Raw genomic sequence first — 12,988 nt, forward strand, 5'->3', positions numbered from 1 at the left:
GCTTCATCCATTCCTAGAAAGAGCAGCTTCAGCTCACACTTTTATGGGTAGTCACTGTCTCTCAGTTCTGCCTTGTATATCCTGTTCCTTGAGATAGGAATTATTTTTCCTCACATGCAGATCTCAGAAAGACTGATTTAGAGATTTTCCGTCTCTTCGTGTAAATGTGAGCAGTTTTATGCTTAAAGAGAGTTTTGGTGGGCTGGGGCTGTGGCTCAAGCAGTAGCGCGCTCGCCTGGCATGCGCGGGGTGCTGGGTTGGATCCACAGCACCACATAAAATAAAATAAAGATGTTGTGTCCATCGAAAACTAAAAAATAAATATTAAAAAATTTCTCTCTCTCTTCTCCCTCCCTCCCTCTCTCTCTCTCTTTAAAAAGAGAGAGAGAGAGAGAGAGTGTGTGTTTCAGTTACAAAATAAAATCCTATTTTAAATACCTCACTTTGTGAGACTACGAGTGCAAATATTTCTCTTATTAATAAAATGTTAATACACAACCTATTATATATCATAAGGTATACAGGAACTCTTTCAGGAAAGAAAAATGGTAAGACTTGGCTACTCTTTTAAATTGTTTTGTGGATTCAATAACCATTTCTTAGTGCCCAGTGAGTACCTCAAGATATAAGGAACAATTGTGACAAACCCTCTCACTGCTGTAGGGAGGCCACCTGCAGAGTAGATGGCCATGAGCCTGCGCACTAGTGGAGATGGGCCTGAAGCCTGCACAAGGCAGGACAGAGGAGACAGGAGTGTTCCGTTTTATTCTAGTAAGAGAGTGCTAGAAGCACTTTTACTCAACAACAGGGTTGCTCTGAGTTCCAGAGAGTATGTGTTTTCTGAGGCAGCAGAAAAGGAGGATTTCTGGCTGAAGACACTGCATGGGTACATAGCATAAAAGATCCAGAAAATTTCTTATTTATATTCCTTAGTTTCTTCATGGCAAGACAAGAAAACACAGAACGGTGGCTAAGATGAGTTGTATTTCTCACATCACATGGAAAGGTTCTACTGCCTATTCACTGGGTGAGATGGCATAAATTAATCATCTAACTACGATCTGTACATCTGTATTTAGAAAGTCAACGGGCTCTCCTTTTCTTCCTGTCTATTTCCTTTCATGTCTTTGAAATTTAGCAGCGTGTGGATGGAATAGATGGAAATATTTCAGAGGCTGGAGTGTCAAGGCAGGGTCCTGAGATAGCCACAGGAGTGGGAAAGATAATGGGCAGGGTCCTCAGGATGAGCAGGCAAAAGTGGAATGTCCAGGATCCAAGGACAATGGGAAAACTGGAATTGGAATCATACTGGGAATTCATGAGAGACAGAGAGATTGACCGAGAGGAGATTGAAGAGGGAGAAATTGTGAACAAATATTAGCAAATGAACAATTGGGGAATCTGAATCAAGGGTCTGTGTGACATTTTGTACTCTTTTTACAACTTCTTTATAAGTTTAAATTTATTTCAGAATAACATTTGAGAAATCTGAATTCACAGTATTCCTTTGACTTTTCCATGTATAAAGTTATTTCATAGAATTTTTAAAAATTGCATCTTGCTTCTGAAGCACTTCCATTCCTGTCCCAATTTTCTCTGCAGCACTTTCTACCTTGAGTATGCTATAAAATGGTTTAATGTTTTAGTATCTGTTTTTTTTTTTCCAATTAGAATATAACCTTTGAAACTACGGGTTTTTCCCCCATTTTGTTGATGACAGCTGTACTCCCAGCAAAGTGAATAAAACTTGGTCATATTAGGCATTTAAAATTTTTTTGAATAAATCGAATGAATAAATTGGACAAATGAGTCTATGCTAAGGTGACCGTTAGTGGATCAGCATCATAGATTTACATTATTTACAAATGTGAAGCATTAGCACAATGTCTTAAGTGCTCAATAAATATTAGCCCATTTTCCCCAGAGGTTCAGTACAGCCAGTTTCTGCTGTGTATTGGTAGACTTGGCAGAGACTGAGCACACCAGAAAGAAGAGACTCTGATCATAACAAGAGACTCAGACTTTATTCCATAATCAATAGGGAGTGGTTAGTCCCATTGGTTTTCATGAATTTACTGTTACAGTTTGAACTGCGCCCTCCATGAGTCATGTGCTGGATTCCTAATCCCTAGGACCTCCTATGTGGAGCAGGATCTTTGTAGATAATCAAGTTAAAATGAGTGTCCTAGGGGCACACTCTAATCCTTGTAACTAGTATCTTCATAAAAAAAGTGATATGTAAAACCAGGCACAGAAACACAGATATTTTATGTTTTTGCTCATTTGTGCAAGCTCTAAAGTAGATCTCATAGAAGTAGACAGTAGACTAGTGGTCACTAGAGGCTAAGCAGGGGAGGAATAGGGGTGTAGCAGGAAATGGGAAAACAGGTACCAACATACAGTTAGATAGATAGTGTTCTACAGCATAGTAGTGTGGCTATATAGCAATTTGTTTTATTTTTACGAAGAAATAAAGAGACTTCCCCCCCCCAAAAAAAAAAAATAGTAATTGTTTAAAGGACTGAGAATGCTAATTAGTACACTGACTTGATTACATTACGTATTATAAATAGGTATCAAACTAACACATTGTACCCTACTTATGTACCATTATTATGTGTTAAATTTAAAAGGAGGGAAATTTGGAGAAAGACTCTCACTTGGGAATAACACCGTGTGAACACCAGGGCAGCTGTCTCTAGGCCACGGAGAGAGGCCTGGAACAGAACCTTCCAACAAAGCCCTTAGAAAGAGCCAGACTGCTGATATCTTGATCTCAAACTAGACCCTCTAGAACACTGGGCAATAAATTTCAGTCTTTAAGCCACCCATTCAGTGGTGCATTGCTGTGGTAGCCCTGAGGCAGTCTTTCAGGAAGGCAAGGGAGGAGTGAGAACTAAACAGAGCAAGTCAAGAAGCCACTCAGAACCCATTTCCTAAAGTATAAAGTGGAGACACCTATTCAGAAAAGCTCATCTTCTTACAAGAAGGGAAAACACCCACATGCATAGAGAAGGGAAATGATGAAAAAATAAAGGAATGTGAACAAGGCGAATACTTAAGAATTTTTAAAACGAGCATTTTAGTTTCTTCAATTATTCAATACAAGTATGCTCTCTGATCCAACGGAAAATATTGTTAAGGGTAAACCCTTTCCTCAGGAGAATCTACCTGCTGGGTATCATTTCTAGTTGCTAATAGACCCATCAAAGAATTATGATATGGGCAAAAAAATGATATTTCTATGGTCAAAATGGCATTTTTCTCCCTTAGAACCAGTGAAATATGAAAAAAAAATCTATCCTAAAAATAGCCAACAGAGAAAAATTACCTTGAAGAATGGTAGATATAAACAATAGAAGGCCTGATGGATGAAAAAAACTGCCCCAAGGAGACAGGATTCCCCAAAATGCCCTCCTGGCCAAGAGATGCCTAAAATGCAGTGAACTTGGTTGTTTCCTAGAAACCATCGAACACAGCACTTACAGCCTGAGGTAGCCAAACAGATCAGTACTTCAATCTTCACTCTTTAATTAAAGTAATGGAAAACTGCCCCTTTCCCAAATCTATTAGCACCTTACAATTAAGTCTTAATAGAGGTTCAATAGCAGAGTAGTACATCTTTTAAGGAAAATAAATTGTTGACAGTCCACTTTAGGTTGAGTGTTGTTAGCCTCTTATCTAAATTATGACCCTGAAAAGCTGAGTTCTTAAAAATTGTCAACAGAGAAGTGTTTTATTTTTGTTTTTGGAAATGCTTTCGTTAGAGGTTTGCAGCAAAGATTTTATTTAAATTTTTTTTTTAAATATAAGAATTGGTCCTGTGTTATAAAATGCTCACCCCAATTTTTGGCTAAATATGTTTCATCAAGAAGTTTGGGGCTGTGGCTCAGCGGTAGAGTGCTTGCCTGGCATGTGTGAGGCCCTGGGTTCGATCCTCAGCACCACATAGAAAAAAATAAATAAAAATAAAGGTGTTTTGTCCAACTACAACTAAAAAATAAAGAGTAAAAAAAAAGAAGTAGTTTTTAGTGCTGAGGGGTGAGGGTGTCACATGCCTATAATCCCAGCAACTTGGTAGGCTGAGGCAGGAGGATCACAAGTTCAAAATCAGCCTCAACAACTTAGTGAAACCCTCAGCAAATTGGGAGACCCTGTCTCAAAATAAAACATAAATAAAAGTGCCCAGGATGTGGCTCAGTGGTTAAGTGCCTCTGGATTCAATCCCTAGTACCAAGGGGGAAAAAAGAAGGCTCATTTTGCTACTCAATTCTAAATCTCTTCAGAGAAGTATTTTATATATGTCATTCTAATGTAGGAAGAAATAAGGCTATATCATTGAAGTAAGTTCTGGAATGTGAAAGGGCTACAGAAATAAAAAGGCTTTCAGACACTGCCATTAATGTAAAAAAATTCAAGTCCAAAGATACCAACTAAGTAAAGAAGGATCTCATAAGGACTGCAAGAGTATTCAGGCAACAGGTAAATTTTCTGGGTTCTGTGCCCCTACTGCCTGGGAGACTAGGGAACCAACACTTACCTTAGAGCAGAATGAAATGTGGAGGACAAATGTCTTGGAAAGAGAATGAGAGACTGGCAAAAATGCTTTAAGAAGGTTGTATGACATAATGAGTAAAACGTATAGACCTGGACTTAAATCTCAGCAGACCCATTTGCCTGAAGATGCTTGGATTAGTTATATGGCACATATAACTTTCAACTTTTATTTAAACATTTTTTTACATATTAATATTAAAGTAACATAAAGCATTTTGTAGAGAACTGAAACACAGAAATGGGTATATTTTATATGGTCTATGATCTTACCACCTACAGATGCTGTCAATATTTTGATATAATCTTTCAATTATTATTCTATATAAATATGCACATTTGGCCAAATTACAATAATATGTATAGAAATGTATGTGGGTAATATCCTTCTTTCCCCCCGTGCTTATTATAATGTGAACCTTTTAATGCTTTTAAAATTATAATCTCATAGTTGTTTAATGATCTTCTATATGGACATAATATTATTTTAAAAATGTTTCGTCTTTACTAGACATTAAATTTAATTAATTTCTACATTAAATTCCTGCTTATTCTCCATTTTCTTCTGAAAGGGCTAAACCTACTCTTGAAGGGATATGATTATATAGTGTATGTTAAACAGAGGCCAAGACAAGCAGTTGGAATTCTATGAACAGTTTCTCTCCTCAGTGTATATTTTTACATGTCTGTATGCTGAAATTTACATCTCATTGCAGCTAAATAAGTCCAACTTGGGTTTGGCTGATAGTGAAAACATGTCTCCAATCCTGATAGACATTATAAGGAATACCTATATTTTCTGGTAAGATTGAACTACAGTATCCAATTATTTACTGCCTTTCCCTCTGATAGGATCCTACTCTTCCACCGGACTGACAGCAGGACTAGTTCTTTGATTTTCCAAACATGGAATGTGAGTGGAATTGGCATGTGTCTTTTTCAAGGATTAACTGATAAAAAACATTTGACTCTTCTGTATTGGCCAGTATGGTCCCTATGCCACAAGTCTAGCCTGTCTAAGGGGTTGCTTCTTTAGCCTGTATTGTTGTTATAATTGATAATCTTTCACCTGGCCTTTCTTTTCTTCACACTCATTGATTCATGGATTGGTTGGTTAGTGGATGGGAGTATTTATTCTTTCATTTACTCTTTTGTTCATTTGCTCTATCAATATCCAATAAGGTCTTGCCATGCCCTAGTTATTCATAACAGACAAGTGCCTCTGAAGACCTCTTTTTCAAAGATACTTTGTGAAACCGAAGCTCTAAATTTGGGACAAGCAGACAAAGCCCGCCACGGTGAAGAGTGAGTGAAACCAACTCACACCTGCACCTCATCTAGAGCCATCTCCCCACTGTATCCTCTCCCAGACAGCAAAGCAGAGTGTTCCAGCCCACAGGGGCTTCTTTTCTACATCTTTTTGTCCTGTTGGCTTTGTTGTTCTTTTTAAGGTTTAGAGTGTTTAAGATAATATTCTTTATTAGGAAAATAAATACTGAGCATGTTTGCTTAAGATAACAATCCTACTTAAACTGATTTAGGCAAAAGAAATAATCTAGGGAGAAAAAAAAAGAAAACTCCATCAAAGGGGAAAATGACAATGTGTCCAAGACTAAACGGGCTGTAATGAAGGGAAATACTGATTTTTGTAATGGCCACTCCTCCTGAGCACTGCCATCTCCCTTCCTCAGGTCTGTCTGTGAAGTAGGGGGGATGTAAATAGAAGAAAATAACTCATTATTTTATTCTAATCAATATAAATTTACTATTGCTGAGTAGTCAACCAACAACAAGAGTGTTGTATAAAAAACACATTATTTCTCATGTTGTGACTCAACTCAAAGTTTCTGGGGGCTGCTGTCCCCCTAGTTCATGCTGTAGTCTGTGGTGGGTGGTCATTGGGTCAGCTATTTTTTACGATTTCAGTGATCTAGGAAAAGCTCTTCTCAGGGAGATGCCAGGGGTATAAGAGGATAACTGGAAACACACCAGGCTCTCTTAAAGCTATTCCCATGTTCCATTAAGCAAAGCAGCTCAAAATGCCAAACACAGAGGAAAGCAATGGTGAAGCACATCCCATAATTTTGGGGAAAAGTTGGAAGCTTGCATTGGGGGGGGGGTGGTCAAGGAAGAAAAAATCAATAGGAACCAAGAAACAAATGTTGCACACACTCCAAGCACTGCAATGGCCTGGAAATAGTTACAGGTGTGACTGCTGTAACTCAATATCAGCCCAGGCCACCACCAATGTGTTTCATTTGATTAACAGGAAAGAGAAGATTAGTTGAAAGTTTTAAAAGGGCAATTTTTGTCCAAGTTTTTCGGATTCCCCTTAAAAGATCAAAGGATAAATTTTGTCTTGATCTTATTGTTACAGTTAACTATTTTGCTGAAAACACCTGCAAAAGAAGACATAATCACAGTATTTAAATCACAGGCTACTTACAAGGATTTTAAAAGATCATGCATAAGTAATTCCTCACACAGGATTTGGCACATTATTAGTGCTCAAAATTATTAGAATGATATACCATTCATGACAATGATAAGCAGAATGCAAAGATTTATTCAACAGACAGGTTATTAGCTCCTGATGTATATATGGCACAAAGACAGATGGTGCCAGAGTTAGTAAAACTCTCCCTTCAAAACTGCATCAAAGTTAGAAAGTAGAGTTGGGAAAGGTCTTACCAGTGATTCATTTCCAAGGGCATGCTTATTAACCAATATATGCACCTCTTATTTCTTTTGGCCATTTAAGTGGTCCAATTTTCATTAATTAAAATAACCAAGAGTAACAGAGAGAATATGCTGTCCTTACTACTGAGAGGATCAGCAGCAGCAATAGAGGTAGGCATTAAATTAGGAGACTCAGGTCAGTTTCCTACAGGAGGTCGCATTCAAAGCAGGATGGAGCTTCCATGCACAGGTATGAGTGGAGAAATGCTATGGCAGAAAAAAAAAAACAACCTAAAACAACAATAAGAAAACAAGCCAGCATGAAGAGAGGTCTGAAGACTGACCCATGCCCCCACAGATATTTGCATGACTGACTTTTATCTTGTGATGGTGTCAGCTCAGATTTTATCTCCCTGGTATGGATTTCCCTCACCACATGGCCAATGTTCACAGTTATAGTCTATCAAGTTTTTATTTCAAATACATCGTTACACTTATATTCTCTGAAATTATCTTATTTGTTTATATTTATGATCTGTCTCTATACTGGAATACGAGCTACATGACAACAGTGATCTTAATGATCTCACTCCCTCTGTCCCTACTGTTCACAGAAGAAAGGGAGAAGATAAAGCTTTACTCAAAACTCAGAGGCTGTACAACACCAAAAACACAATCCATGAAAGGAATAATTGATAAGCTGGACTTCATTAAAATTAAACATTTCTGCCCTAAAAAAGACACTGTCAAGAGAACAAGAACTTAAATCACAGACTGGGGAAAATATTTGTAAAAGATATGTCTGAAAAAGTACTATTCTCCAAAGTGAACAACAACAATAAAAAAGTTTAAAACCCAACAATAAGGAAATGAACAATCCAATTAAAAGATGAGCAAAAGCCCTGATTAGACACATCGATAAAATAGACACATAGATATAAACATGAAAAAAATGTTCCACATCATATATCATTAGGAAAATTCAAATGAAAACCACAATGAAATACCATTACATACCTGTGGGAATGTCCAAACTCCGGAGCACAGACAACAACAAGTGTTGGCAGGGATGTGGAGCAACAGGGACTCTTATTCGTTGCTGGTGGGAAGACAAAATGGTGGAGCCACTCTGGAAAGAGTTTGATGATTTCTTACCATAAAGCCCATCAACCACGCTCCTTAGCTTTTACTCAAATGATTTGATAACTTATGTTCACACAAAAACCTGCACAAGGATTTTTTTACAACTTTGTTCATAATTGCCCAAACTTGGAAGTAGCCAGGAAGTCTTCCAGAGCATGCAAAGGTTGACTGTGGTATACCCAGAGAATGGAATGTTATTTATTGTTAAAAAAGAAATGAGCTACAACCTATTAAAAGACATGGAGGCACCCTGGATTCATATTACTAAGGAAAAGCCAATTTGAAAAGGATGCTAACTGTATGATTCCAAGTTTGTGACATTTACGTTTTAAGTCATTTTAGTTTTGAAAAGTCAAAACCCTGAATAGAGCAAAGATATTTACTGTCTCTAGGAATTAAAGGTGGGTGGGGGGAGAATGAATACGTGGAGCACAGAGGATTTTTAGGGCAGTGAGATTTTCACTTGATATTAAAATACTGAATGCCTGTCACTTCATCTGTTAAAACTCAGAGTGTACAACACCAAGAATGAACTCCAATGTGAACTCTGGACTTTGTTGTGTCAAGACAGGTGCACTGATGGTAACAAATGCACCACTCTGATGTGGGCACGCTGACATCAAGGGGAGGCTGTGCATGTATGGGTACAACGGGCATATGAGAACTCTATACTTTGCTCAGTTTTTCTGTCCAACCAAAAACTGCTCTATAAAATATTCTATCTGAAAGAAAAACAAAACTAAACAATGAGAACAGGAAATATAAAACAAATAAATAATGTCAGGCTGTGGGATCCAGACTTTATTCAGAGGATAATGAGGATCTGTGAGTTTCTAAAGTGGGGAGTAAGATTGTCAAGACATAAAGTAAACATGGCTTTTGGGAGATCCGTAGTTACACAAGAGACAGAGACTCTAGGCCTGGACAGAAGGAGGAGAGGGCAAGTGGGTCGTGGCAAGCATGTGAGCATAGAAGTCAAGTTTATCTAATTCAGATGTTGATCTTTGGAAACCTGAGTTATGCCCTATGTATATTAAAGAGAATACCTACTGAATTCTTCTCTCTCAGAATTAGCTCCACAGACTGCCTCTCACTTCTTCAGATGGAATTTTTGAAACTACAAACTATTGGTTTCCATATGAATTTATAATAGCAATTTTTGCCCAGGTAACAGCCTTGAAACAGGCCTTGTCAATGGTTGTGTGATCAGACAATGAAAGCTCAGCAACTTTCCAAAGTTTTACAGGAAAGTGCAGTTTTTTCACATGTTCTCCTACTCTAGACCCAAAAGGACTCTCAGCCAGATTTTGGCAACTTTATCTTGCCCAAGACAAACCTATTTCGATTCCAGTAAGTTACCCATCATTCTTGCTATTCAGTCTTAGTTTTACATGCTTTTATACTTCATAAAATATTTAATACTCTGCGCATTTCACAACATTTTAATTTTTGAATATTTTTTAATTCAGCTGGATTGATGAGTTGCATTAGTACATTAATTTTCACCTATCTTATATATTTTTCAATCTGTGAATGTGACAATTTATTTAATGATCATCATTAAATAAATGTTGAGGATCATTTAAGAGGTCTCCAATTCTTTTTCCCAATCATGTATAATCATATGATGAGCATTCAAGTATACATCTTCTACTGCACATATTTGAAAATTTCTTCAAAGTGCATAACTAGTGAAATATGAGGTGTCCCCCAAAGTTCACATGTGAGACAATGCGAGGATGTTCAGAGGACAAATAATTGGGTTATGAGAGTCTTAATCAGTGACTTAATCCCCTGGTAAGGATTAATTGAGTAGCAATCAAAGGCCGGTGAGTTGTGGCTGTAGGAGGTGGGCATTGGGTGAGTGGAGTCTCTCTCTGCTGCCCGATCATCATGTGAGCCAATTCCTTCTGCCATACTCTTCCACCATAATGTACTGCCTCACCTTGAGCCCCAAGGAAACAGAGCCAGTTATCTATGGTTTGAGACCTCTGAATCTGTGAGTTCTCAAATAAACTTTTTCTCCTCTACAATTGTTCTGATTGGGTCTTTCAGTTGCAGCAATGAAAAACCGACTAAAAACACCCCACATAAACACCCCAGGGATCCACATCCTCCATCCATACCCTACCTGCCTACAGTTACCACCTAGTTAACCACTATCAGAGGATCAATGCCCTGATTAGGTTAAGGCTCTCATAACCCAGTCATTTCACCTCTAAACTTACTTATATTGTGTCACATATGAAATTCTGGGAAATACCTAATATTGAAACCATAACAACAATTAACTAAATATTGTCAATTGTCCACCAAAAAAGGAGTGTCCTCAACTTTCTCAGTGTATGACATTTCCAAATTTGTCATATCCTTGCCTACTCCTTAGGAATCATTTGACTTTTGATTCTCGTAAGTATGATGGATATAGAATGATATTTTAAATTTTGTTGCTATTTTTGTTTCTGTACTTTCAGTGCTGGGGATGAAATCCAGGACCTCACATCAGGGAGGCAGCACTCTATCACTGAGGTACATCCCAAACCCCCTTAATATTATTTTAATTTATATTTTCCTGATATAGTATCATCTGGTTCTCATGTACTTAATTTGACCATTAATATTTAACATTTATGAACAATAGTTTCATGTTTTCCACAACTTTTTATTGGGTTGTTTATCTCCTTCACTTAGATTTCTAGAAGTTCTCTATAAATTCTAGATACTTATCTTTTGTCAGCTTTATGCATTGCAAATAACTTCTCCAAATCTGTTGCTTGTCTTTTTACCTTGTTTATGATGCCTTTGGATGAACAGATGTTTTTAATTGAATTAATTCAAACTTATCCACTCTTCCCTTTACGACTTGTCCTCTTTTGTGTTATGTTTAAAAGAAAATCATTCCAAACCTAAGATTGTAAGTATACTGTCTTGCATTTTATTCTAGACATTTAAAGGTTTTACTTTGTACAGTTGGTATTTTGTGTACAACAGTTAAATTTTGCTTTAATATTTTTCTCTTCTGATGGTTCCCCACTTAAGTATGCTCCTTTATTTCCTCATTAAATCTTGCCTTGTTATGCGAAATCTAATTCTCTCTTCCTTTATTGTGCCATCACTTAAAACTCAAGCCCATAGGCTCAGGATTCTGCTCACTGGTGGAGCACTGGCCTTGTGTGCATATTCTTGTGGCCCTGGGTTTGATCCAAAGAGCACCACACACACCCAAAACCAAACAAACAAACAAAAAACTAAAACAACAACAACCTTAAGCTCTTGCAGATAGCAAACATCTGTCATTGAATGAGTACTGAGAATATAAGTAGATACCTATAGTAGTAAAAACAAATAACCTAAAATAAGTAAAATAAGTCAGAATGAACATGAGACCAGTGCAGCCTATCGAGGACCATGAAGCACATGACATAAAAGCGCAAGGCATACACAAACCTTGCCAAGTATTATCCTGGGAATTAGGGACCCAGAGTTGCCAGATAGGATTTTCATTTTTAAAATAAACCAGGATTTTTTATTTTAATATAAAATCTCCTGATTTTTAATGCTGTCAACAATTTGAAATATTTAAGTGAATAATGTGGAGATGTCTAGTGATATATAGTTTAGAAAGGGTTTATAGACCTTTTTCCCCAATTATTGCCTTCTGAAGGAGAGTTAAACAATTTCTCCCTAATTATATATTCATGGAATTAAATAAAATAAAATTTTATCAGATAGGATTGAGATTTGGTGATGGGACCATAAATCACTGTAGTGTCCAGTAAATTTTACTCTCTGTTCCTAGAGCAAATTCTTGCCTTATTTAGAACCCAGGAATGGTCTGTAATCATTCTATAATTTGTAATTTTTTTTCTCAATCCAGTCAGGAGCTCTTTGAGACCAGGACTCTTACTCAGATGCACACTGAGCCTACCACAGCCTACCAAGGGTATGGCATATGCTCAATAATTACATTGAGATCATTCGGAGGAAATGCTACAATATGACCAAGATAGTTTTCTACTTGCACAGTATCTATCATTCCAAACAGACCTCCACCCTAAGAAAATGACACGTATACAAGACTTACTCCTGAAGTCAAGGCTGTGCCACTGTTAAATGGCTAGAATGCAGTCCTCCACCAGAGCTTCATTAGAAATCACCAGGCCCAAAGGCAGGCAGAGCAGTTTCCTAGTCCTCAGGGAAGGAACAAAGAAGTAGGGAGATGTAGAGATGGATCTTGCCCATTGCCTTCTGGAGAGTCCAGTCTCCATCTAAGCATGTAGATGCAAAGTTTAGTCCACTGCAGTTTACTTCAGTTATATTCCTAGGCTTCAGTTTCTTCTCCTAGTCCAATTCACATGAAGCTCATGGAATGATGTAGAGGCTCATTTCCCTGGAAAAATCAGCCCTGATGAGACATCAGAACTTCAGATTCAAGTTTTGTATGTGCAGTGGGAAGTTTCCCTTTAAGATCTTCAATTTTTTTTCATGTGCTAAGTAAGAATAGCCATAAGATCAACCCCAAGATCAGTGGTGTTCAGGCTGTCAGATAGGTGTGGAAAGCACATACTTGAATGCATCAGACACGTACTTGACTTCCAAATATGCACTTTAA

Source organism: Spermophilus citellus (genome assembly GCF_964194105.1).
Source record: "Spermophilus citellus genome assembly, chromosome: 15".
NCBI classification, from domain to species: Eukaryota; Metazoa; Chordata; class Mammalia; order Rodentia; family Sciuridae; genus Spermophilus; species Spermophilus citellus.